Here is an 11807-nt window from a genome sequence, read left to right as displayed (position 1 = left end):
CTGCGCATCTGGTCCGCAGCTTCGAGCCAAAATGGTTCCTGGGGCTTTCGCCATGCTTAGGTATATATATACAAAGTATCTACATGGAAAGGAAATGATAGACTTATAAGTTAATTTTTCAGTGGCTAAGGCTAAAAATATATTTATTCTCGGGTGCACACGATGTTACTAGCACAAAAGCATTTCTATTTTGATACTTACAGCATGTCGTTTATTATGTTGACCTTGTTCCATGGAGGTCTACTATATTAAAAGAAACCCCTTTAAGACTATTTACACCTGTAGACTTTCTTTCACAAACATTACATGCATGTAGCACACATGCGTGACAATGGAAATGAGTCTTAAGTTCTATAAGAGAAGATTCTTCAAATTTCATGATGAAGAGTTAGAATAAGCTTACCGAAGATTACTTACTTAACAGCAGCTCAGTCACTTGTGAAAACATTGCTTACCTCGGAATCTAGGCCAGAATGTGCTGGTCGAAATCAGCTAGCTTGGAAGAGGTAGGGCCTACAGGTTCGTCTGAGCGGTCAGCAGGGAGACCAACTTGGAGAAAACTATGAAGGAGCGCCAATTCCTACAAGAGTAAAGATCTGTATGTGGTGAGTGACTAACGCGCTCTGTTGCTGGTATGCAGAGAGAAACCAAGAACATTTTTCTTAACATACCGTCGTCAACGAGGGGTGGCTTTCTGTTACGAATGAGTTCACGGTATCATTTCTTAAGTCTGAGAACGTGCCAAATATAGGAGCCAACTGTGTGATGGCGAAGTTCTTTGCTTAACTGAATAAGGGATGAAGAACCAGTGGCTCTAGTTCCCTTTAAGGGAATGTTTTCTGGAAACGTTTAAAATTCAAGACTTAAGAGTCAGCGCTCAGAATTTGTAACTTATTTTTGAGTGATGTAAGGTTTATGAGAAGGTCTATGCTGTTACTTTATATTTTGTTTATCTCATTCGCTGTATCTCTGCGTGCTCTGGGCGTGCCGTGAGTAGAGTCACTCACAATTCCAAATCTTGAAACTTACATGCTCTGCTTCCACATAAAACTCAGGGTAGAAGGAGGGAAAAGGCAGCTATACCCAAAGGCTTCTGTGAAAACTCGATAGACGATTGCCACACACTGAGCGGGGCCGAGAGGTGCCAAATCGCGGGTTATTTTTGTGAACTTGTATATACAGAATATTTGAAAATCTGGAAAGTTCAAATAGTATATATTGTAAAACGTTACTTTTTTGTATATTTCGATCATTTTATTATGTACACACACACACACACACACACACACACACACACATATATATATATATATATATATATATATATATATATATATATATGTGTGTGTGTGTGTGTGTGTGTGTGTGGTACATAATAAAATTATTGAAATCTACCAAGAATTTGTCATCTACAAGATGACAAAATTTGTTTCGAAATATTCCACGTATAGGTTTGCTAGAAGGGGGATAGGGGACTGCCCATGCTACAACCAAATTTTTGTTTGTAAGAATTACCATTGAAAGAAAACACGTTGTTAGTTACACGGAAGTTGATTAGTTTTATTGTTTTGTCAGTACCAAGTGAAAAATGTTCTTCATATGGTTGCAACTTCAAATAATTATTTGACGTCAAGGCTGAGCAATTTGATGTTATGTGCGGGGATATAAAATATCCAAATGGCTTGCAGACCTGTTATCACCCTTTCTAGGAACATTCTCATTCTTCCCACGTTAAAATTTAACAGTTTAAATATCCCCGCAAATAACATCAAATTGCTCAGCCTTGACGTCGATTCATTATTTACCAAAGTCCCGATCGCCGAAATTACAACCACATGAAGAACATTTTCCTCTTGGCATTGACAAAACAATAAAACTATACAACTTAGCATCTAACACGTATGACAACAATGACAGTTTTGGCGGCTGCAGTATAAATGAATTTAAAATATTGATTGAAGCGGCTGTTAATAACATCTGTTTTTTATTTGATAGGAAATATATTGAGCAAACACACACACACACACACATACACACAATTATACACACACACACATATATATATATATATATATATATATATATATATATATATATATATATATATATGTGTGTGTGTGTGTGTGTGTGTGTGTGTGTGTGTGTGTGTGTGTTTATACATTATTCGAGCTACAAATGTCCTTTAATATCTACTTCTCTCTACCTCGGAATTGATATATTTTCATATATGGAAACCGAAGGGATTTTTATTTTATAATAATTTCGTCCTCTCGTGGGTTCGAACCAACGTCCAGCGGACAGGGACGAAATCAAGACGGCACTGACTTCTTGATTTCGTCCCTGTACGCTGGACGGTGGCGAATTCGAACCCACGAGAGGACGAAATCATTGTCAACTAAAAAATTCCCCTTCGGTTTACACATGTGAAAATATATCAGTTCCGAGGTAGAGCGAATTAGATTTTATAGTTTGAATAATATTATATGAATCAGGGTGATGTGATAATTATTCATGTATATATAATATATATATATATATATATATATATATGTGTGTGTGTGTGTGTGTGTGTGTGTGTGTGTGTGTGTGTGGTGTGTGTGTGTGTGTATGTTTACCGGTGATCAGGAGCACAGAAGGAAGTGCTCGAAATATATAATGCAAGTTCAAATATTATACTGTTGTATTACAGTAAAAGACACACACACACACACACACACACACACATATATATATATATATATATATATATATATATATATAGCATATATTATTTGCAGTAGGTTATTGATGAGCGTTTTTATTATTTTATCTCTTTAAAATGCATGATAAGGAAATTATTCTTGCTTTAGATAAAAGAAAATGGTCTGTCAGGTAGAGCAGCAGATTCCACTACTTCTCTGCATAACAGAAAAAAATGACTTATTTGAATAAGAAAATGAGTCCTCTGGTCACACGGTATTTTTTGGTTGTTTGTCTGTTGTTTCTAGATTATTTATATGTCTGACGTCGACTGTATACTTCATAGCACTAAGAAAGAAATCAGATGTAAGTAATAATGGTAATGATACATTGTAGGTATAGATTATTCAATCATAGAGAATACATTTCTTTTTTATTTTTAGATTCCGTTGAATAATGTTTACCAATTTTTTTTTATTAATTTCTACCTCACTCAAGCAACCCAATTCTTTCTCTGTCTCTGTTTGGTAAATTACTTTTTTTTTAAATCTTTTTATTATTAATTATACACTACTCCCCCTCCCCCGTTTCTCCCTCTGTTTGGTAAATTACGGTTTTTTGTTTTCAATCAGATAATTCGAAATGAAGCATCATTCACAGCTAATAATAATAATGATTCCGCCTTGATTCCGCCAAACGCCTCTCAACCCAACCGTCGCATGATCGCATCTCTTCCCACTTTACCCGCGAAATTCCGTTGATGTGGCCGCAGCTGACAACTGATCTCGAGTTGAGGAACCTGTAAAAGTTAGCGTGTTAAGTGTTTCCTGATCCTCTTTGGGTTGCACGGAATCTGTTTCTAGAGCGATGTCCTACTCGGTCACGATCTGGAGAAAGCCCAAAGCGATTAATTTGTTGTACAATTATGATATCAAAGATCCTTCCATGCTGAGAGCATAGCTTATAGCGTCGTTTAGAAAGTTGTTGTTTAATCAATGGCTACTTGTATATTGTAATAGTAATATTCTATTTAGATTAGATACTGTTCTTTTTTAAAAGGCAATTAAGGGCCTTGAGAAGTGCTAAATAAATTCTAGAATTATTATGTAAATAATGTGATGAATATGGCAGTTTAACAAGCAAAAACAAAAAACATATATAATAAATGTAATAATGTATTACTGAGGTTTCAGAAATATCTAATATATATATATATTTTTTTTTAAAACTATACATATATATATACATACATACATACATACATATATATATATAATATATATATATATATATATATATAAGTATATATACATACATACTTACATACATACACACACATTTATATTATATATATATAGATATATATATATATATATATATACATATATCTGTGTGTGTGTGTATGTAGATTCAACCCAAAGTACGTTACTGCAATACAGTTTTAATCTCTCTCTCTCTCTCTCTCTCTCTCTCTCTCTCTCTCTCTCTCTCTCAATCTGGTTGTCTATCTATCGATCTCTGTCTCTATCATAGTGCTGTGTTATTTCTGCGTCATCCAATGGATCCTGAATTCATGGGATGTAAAGAAAAAAAAAACTCACACGCACAAAACATCTCAGCAACGTAATAGACTCACACACACACACCATAATCCAGGTTTGTTATTGGTGGCCTTTCTGTCTGCCCTCATCCCGTTAATCAAGTTGAATTTGTTTGCACTCTTGAATAACCTATATTCTGTGCAATATCAGTTTTTGGAAGATTTTCTCTAAATATTGCTTGAGGTAACCTATGAGAGGAGAAATAACTAAGATTATATATATATGTATAAATAGGTACACACATGTATATATACATATATATATATATATATATATATATATATATATACATATATATATATATATATATATAATTTTTTCAATCCATTTACTAGTAAAATGGAGAGATGTGTCTGCTTATTTAATATAAAACCTGTTGATAGACATCAGTTCATGGCTGAATGAAACAGCTGCCGGTATAATTGTAGACAAATGGAACAAAATAGCAACGATTCTTTTGTCTGTTCCTTCAGGACTCTAGTCATAAGGGTAAGACATATAGGAGACTAGAAAAGTGTTGTCTTAGAATAGTAGATGACAAATACCTATATATGTGTATGTATTCATTTCCACACATACACACACATATATGTATTGTATATTATATAATAAATATTATATATTAATCTAAGTAACTATATTATATTATATATATATGATGGATACAGATGGACAGCTAATCAGTCGATATATAGTGCCAACGTTTCAAGACAACAAGTCTCATTTTCAAGGCTGTAATAAAGGAATAAATTTTGTAGAGTATAGAAACAATTAAATTATACAAAACCTCTTTAGACACACTTATGTATATATATATATGTTGTGTGTGTTGTGTATACATACATGCATATATATATATATATATATATATATATATATATATATATGTGTGTGTGTGTGTGTGCGTGTATACATACATGCATATATATATATATATATATATATATATATATATTATGAGCGAAGCAAATTCTTATTGGAAACGGGCTCATTCCTGACAGCCCGGCCCTAAAGCTATTCAAATGCTAATATCTCCAAAAGTTACGAAGATAAAGGAAAAATGATTTTGGCAGATAAAACCTTACATCTTTGAATTCCATCCCAAATAAGATTTATTTTTAAGATATAAAAAATTCGCATTCAAATGATGTTTTAATTATTGCATTAAAATTTTCGCCAGGTCCCGGCCCTAACACTATTCAAATGCTAATAATTTCAAAAGTACTGAAGATAACAGAAAAATTCTCTCGGCAGATAGAACCTTATATCTTTAGATTTCATCCCATATAAGATTTATTTCTAAAATATCAGTCTTACTGGAAACGGGCTCACTTCTGATGGCCAGGCACGGCCGGTTCCTAACGTCATTCAAATGCTAATATCTCCAAAAATATCAAAATTAAAAGAAAAATTCTTTCGGCGGTTAAAACCTTACATCTTTCAATTACACCCCATATAAGATTTATTCAAGACTATTTGAGATGCAATTAACAATAATAATTATGTATCAGAGCTCAGAAATACCTAGTTAACCCCTTGTTGGTTTACTTGAAGCTTCGCGAGTTACCGCCTTTCGGGATGGGTAGAGTTCAAGAACGATCATTCTTTTCGGAGTGCTTCAGTATCAGTGACCTTTCTGAAATTAAAACAACATTTGTTGATTAGGCATTTTCAGTAAAAACAGAGCTTAGAAGCTTTGCCATACCATTACTATCGCCAAAAACTGAAAAAAAAAACTCTTGAGATAAAAAAAAATTATGGATTACGCTAGATGGTATTCTTAGCTCTTCAAAGGAGGGATAGTAACACATTTTTAATATGATATAGCAACAAACCTACATCATCTACCGAAATGGTCGAAAAACGATATTGTAAGCTAAAAATCTTATATTCTAGTAATATTCAATCATTTTTCTTCATTTTGCAACCAATTGGACGTCTCTAGCACAATATTTCGATTTATGGTGAAATTATGAAAAAAAACTTCTTACTTACGTCCGCGCGGTAACTCTTCCGATAAATTTTTTTCGTGTGATTGTCGAAATGTTTGCACCATTTTAAATTTGCCATTAGATAAAGTTTTATATATGGAAATGTGCGCAATTTCATGCACAATACAACTAAAAACAACCCATGGTTATAGCATTTATCAGTTTTGAAATATTTTCATATAAATAACGATAAGTGCCAAAATTTCAACCTTCGGTCAACTTTGACTCTACCGAAATGGTCGAAAAACGATATTGTAAACTAAAAACTCTTATATTCTAGTAATATTCAATCATTTACCTTCATTTTGCAATGAATTGGAAGTCTCTAGCACAATATTTCGATTTATGGTGAATTTATGAAAAAAAAAACATTTTCCCTACGTCCACGCGGTAACTCTTCCGAAAAAATCAGAAATTTTTTCGTGCGATTGTCGTAATGTTTGCACCATTTAAAATTAGCCGTTACATAAAGTTTTATATATGAAAATGTGCGCAATTTCATGTAGAATACAACAACAAATGATTGAAGGTTGTAGCTTTTCTCTTTTTCGATATATTTGCATATAAATCACGATAAATAGAAGAAAAAAACCACGCTCGGTCAACTTTGACTCTACCGAAATAGTCGAAAAACGCAATTGTAAGCTAAAACTCTTACAATCTAGTAATATACAGTCATTTATCTTCATTTTGAAACAAATTCGAAGTGTCTAGCACAATATTTAGATTTATGGTAAATTAAAAAAAAAAAAATTCTTTCCCTTCGCGCGCCGATTCGCGGCCGCAAATCTCCGAAATGCGTGTCTCATTCTCCTAATATTTGCTTCTTTTCTTATTTGGCTTTTTATAGAGTTTCATATATGAAAATGTGAGCAAATTCATGAAGAATACAAAAAGAAATATTTGAAGGTTGTAGCTTTTCTCAATTTTGCAATATTTGCATATAAAATATATATATATGAAAATTTTGACATTTGGTCAACTTTAACTCGTCCGAAATGGTCGAAAACTGCAATTCTAAGCTAAAACTCTTACATTATTGTAATATTCAATCATTTGTCTTCATTTTGAAACAAATTGGAAGTCTCTAGAACAATATTTAGATTTACGGTGAATTTTTGAAAAAAACATTTTTTTACGTCCGTGCATTATGAATTCATGCATCATTTTGTGATAATATTTTTTCTGTGTTGCTTTGATCGTTTTACAATGTGTTATATATCAAAATGATTGCAATTTAGTGTACAATACAACCAAAAAAAGTAACTCGTTAGCTTTAACCGTTTTTCGCACAGTGCGATTTGAATACAATTATGTATGAATGTTTTTTTTCGCTACCATATATCGCATTATTTATATATGATAATGATATTTTTTTTTCATTTCTGATGGTTGCATTCTAAACGTCAGGCAATGACAAAAAAAGGAGCCAAAAATAAACTCTTAATCTTCAAAACTAAGCGCGCTGTGATTTTTTGACAAAGATATTTTTTCCGCTTCCGCGCTCACTCCAAACCCACCTCGGCATACGGGAGACGTTTTGGTTTTTAGGGCTTCGGCGTAAGAGGGGTACCTAACGTGGTCGAGCTAGGGGAAAGTTTAGATGTCAAACCCTGTTCTTAGTGCTGGGTCTGATCTCGACGGACATCATGACGCCTTAAGCACTGAGGGTGGGGTGTATATCTGGGTGGTACCCCTAGGGCAGCCCTGTATGGGATAACAGTGTCCTCTAAATGTGGCTCCGTGGTGGGTGGGGGCCTACCTGGACGAATGTATCAAATCTACGTCTTATGGAGACATTAAAACCTTCTGTTGACGACTTAGGCAAGGATAAGGACAAGGAAAATTCTGGTAATTCCTCCATTGTGACTTTGGAGCCTTTTTCAAAGGACCTCCTTGTTACAAACATTTTGTGTGTGAAACCAGTCCCTTTAGACTGGAATTATGAAACGGCATTTAATGAATTTTGTAAATTTGGCAAAGTAAAAGAATTACGGAATAGACTTGGCAAAAATTATAGTTTTTTTTAATTCTGGGTATTTTTCAACAACGAATCGGAAGCTCACAGAGCCTACAGAGAGTTCAGATCAGATTCATTGAGTGATGGACTTGTAAAGGCAGAAGAGGTCCCTAGGTATCTTGAGATTTATAGACCACCAAATGAAACTAAAGATCCTAGTAAGATAAGTAAAACCTCCAGATCACTAGACCCAGCTAAGTGGATAATTATTACAACACATGGTGAGAGAGGCAACCTCTTCAAAGTGAAGAGATTGGTAAGCCAGAAGATCGGCAATGTTGGGAGTCCTGAATTAACTCGGTTTGGGCGTAATAGTTTTTTAGTTCATACCAAGGCAGATATTCAATCGATAATGCTCCTAAATTTGAAGCTTGATCCCGAGGGTATGATAAAAGAGGTAAAACTTCACTATAATTTTAGTTATGCGAAGGGTGCTATATTTAATGAAGATCTACATGAAATGGATGAGGAGGAAATTTTGGAAATGTGTCCAGATGTGGTTTGGAAGATTTTTAAAGTGCCCCGTTCATCGATGCTTATTTTAACATTTATAAGTTCTTCTCTGCCATCTGAAATTATTCTTGATAGTGAAATCATGAAAGTTCGTCCTTATAGATCGAGAGTGCTCCAGTGTTTTAAATGTTTTGGTTTTGGACACTCCTCTAACGTTTGTACCAGAAATAAACTCTGTGAATCGTGTGGCCAGCCTGAGCACGAGGAATGTTCTGGACCAGTAATTTGCGTAAATTGTAAGGGTGAACATCGAGCTCGTGATAAGAAATGTAGTGCATTCAAGAAAGAACAAGAGGCACTACTAAAATCTATTGCTGAACACATCAGTGTGGGACAGGCTAAGAAGCTGTTGGGCAGGAAAACCTATTCGGATGCCTTGAAGGCACAACAATTGAATACTGCTTCTTCTGGTGCCCCTTCTGGTGGGGCTCCCCGGTGCCCCGCTGGTGGGGCTTTCCACACCCCCTCTAGTGGTGTACCCCATGCCCCCGCTGGTGGGGCCTCCCATGCACCCCCTGGTGGGGCCTCCCATGGCCCCCCTGGTGGGGCTTCCCATGCACCCCCTGGTGGGACTTCTCATGCCCCCCCTGGTGGGGTTTCCCATGTTGCAGAGACTCTGGTCAAGCCACGGGACCCTGTTGGTTCAAGGGTTCAAGCCAGGTCTCAATATGTTGACAACTTCTCTCTGTCAGGGTCATTGCCTGACATTGAGCCCTCACCTGATCTTGACATTACAGTGCACCGTGGAGATGACGGTGAGGAGATGGAGGCCCTCTTTATTCGTCAGAAGAGGGCCCTTTCTCCCTCTTCGCCTCATTCATGGTCACTCAGCCATCATAAAAAAAACAAAAATAAAACTGAAAGGGCAAGTGAAGGCCCATCTTCTAAAAGATCTGTAACACCTAGATCTAGGTCAAATAGTACTGGTAAAACTGATAAGATCTCTCTCACCAGGACACAGATTCCTGAATTAGTAGAGAATTTTAAGATCCCTTCCTCTAAATAATGGTTCTCATGCAGTGGGAACATCCGTGGCTTTATACCAAATAGAGAGCAAGTTCGGGTTCTGTTTAAGGATCATGATCTATCTGATATGTGTCTACAGGAGACAAAGTTGGGAGAGCACACTCCCAACTTGGGTTTTAATTACTCATTTCATAGGTCTCCACCCCTGATAGGTGTACGTGCTCAAGGAGGCACAGGCATCATAGTCCGCAAGTACAGGCTTGTACAGTTCAAATTTCCAATTATAAATGGATCACTATTTGTTCTTTATACCTGGATCCATCTTTAGAAAATAGATTGCAGGACGCGCAGGGCAATCCTCGTCAGCTAGAATTAAACAATCTACAGACATTGATAGACCAGCTTCCTAATCCCTTCATTCTGATGGGGGATTTTAATGCCAAGCACACCCTTTGGGGAGAGCCAAACTGCGACCGGTGGGGTTTAATAATAGAACAGCTGCTTGACTTAAATGACATCACTTTAATGAATGATGGTTCCCCTACAAGACATGATGTTTTTCATAATACTGATTCAGCCATTGACCTCACTATCTGCTCTTCATCTTTGAGGTTAGATTACCAGTGGGTAGTAGACCAGAATGATCATGGCAGTGATCATTGGCCCATTCACTTAAAGTTTATGAAAAATATTCCATCTCCATGTTTACCAAAATGGAAGGTAAGGGAGGCTGACTGGGGATATTTCAAAAAATCTACTGAAGTTGATCAAGATATAAAAGATTTTCAGAGCCCAACATCTGCTTATGAGTATTTAATCAGTATATTGCTGTGTGGCGCCATGCTGTCTATTCCTCGAACTTCTGGTAAACCTCTGCGTCCTCTAGTACCTTGGTGGAGTGATGCATGCGCCTTGAGCCGAAAGATAACAAGAACTTGCTACAAGAGATATCGTAAATATCCTTGCTTAGTCAATAAAATTATCTATAAAAGAGCTCTTGCTAAGCAAAAGGAAACATTTAAGCAAGCAAAGAGGGAATCCTTTATTAGATATATAAGTGAATTAAAATATGTTTCACCTATGTCATTAGTCTGGAACAGAATCCGAAAGCTGAAAGGGAAATTTTCTCCACCTCCCTTGCCTATTTTGAAAATTGATGGCTTCCTCATATCTGATTCTGGAGAAGTTGCAGAAACCTTTGGTAGGCATTTCTCCAATATATCTAGTGCCCTACATTACTCTCCTGCATTCAGGAATATTAGGGACAGTTGAAAAAGAAACCCACAAAATCACTTTGTAACTTGTTTACTTCTAAGTATTTACATTTAGTTTTACTCCACACTCGAGTACTTTCAGGCCCTGTCTGTGGCCCATTCTCAAGAGATGTTTGGGATGTTAGCCTGGGTCAAGGCCCAGCAGACTTCTGGAACTTCTTCTCGTTGAGCTGTCATTTATGTGATGGCTGTTCTGGTTTTCTTGAAAGTTGCCAATCCCCTTTTGTCGCTCTCATATCCTGAGCTGATGGTCAATGGGATTCACCCTTGTGGTAAAGGTGTGGTCACCAAAAGTCTGTTGGGCAGGAAACCTAATCTCCAGGTCAGCAGGGTGTTTCTTAGCTTCTTTTAATATCAAAGCTCGGCTTATGGGATCTTCTGAGGTAAAACCTTTGTTTCCTTCAATCACTTTAATCTCTCTGATAAGTGCACCTTCTACTACCCTCCTGTGACTAATTTTGTTGCTTTTGTATATAAGCCTACTGTTTTTGAAATCCATCCTATGGTCATTTTCCCAATAATGTCTAGCTACAGCACTCCCCTGAGAGTTAAGCTGTACTGCCTTCTATGTTCTTGGACTCCAGTCCTTATTACCCTACCTGATTCCCCCACATATCTGTCTCCACAATTATTGCAATTGATTATGTATACCCCCGCTACATCATCTGTATTACTGTCTTCTCCTTCAAATTTATTTTTACATACTTTGTTTTTTACGGTATTATCAAAAGTATATACAAATCTATATTGACTTTCTTTCATT

At 36.0% G+C, this 11807-nt stretch overlaps 1 protein-coding gene across 2 annotated transcripts in view; it reads right to left on the bottom strand.

Moving 5' to 3' along the window:
• The window catches only part of LOC135220890 (uncharacterized), a 21038-nt gene extending 15216 nt beyond the window's left edge, over window positions 1-5822 (bottom strand). Inside the window, exon 1 of one of the 2 annotated variants that reach the window (XR_010315810.1) lies at window positions 5805-5822. The gene's annotated coding sequence lies outside the window, so the exon portion shown is untranslated. Of the gene's footprint in view, window positions 1-455; window positions 474-5804 lie in introns of those variants that run through there. The other variant, XR_010315809.1, reaches the window with a different exon arrangement.
• Between the last annotated feature and the right edge of the window lie 5985 nt (window positions 5823-11807).

The sequence above is a fragment of the Macrobrachium nipponense genome, chromosome 2 (genome assembly GCF_015104395.2).
Source record: "Macrobrachium nipponense isolate FS-2020 chromosome 2, ASM1510439v2, whole genome shotgun sequence".
Classification (NCBI taxonomy): Eukaryota; Metazoa; Arthropoda; class Malacostraca; order Decapoda; family Palaemonidae; genus Macrobrachium; species Macrobrachium nipponense.
Note: the sequence above shows the minus strand (reverse complement) of the source record. Positions and strands in the feature narration are given on the sequence as shown.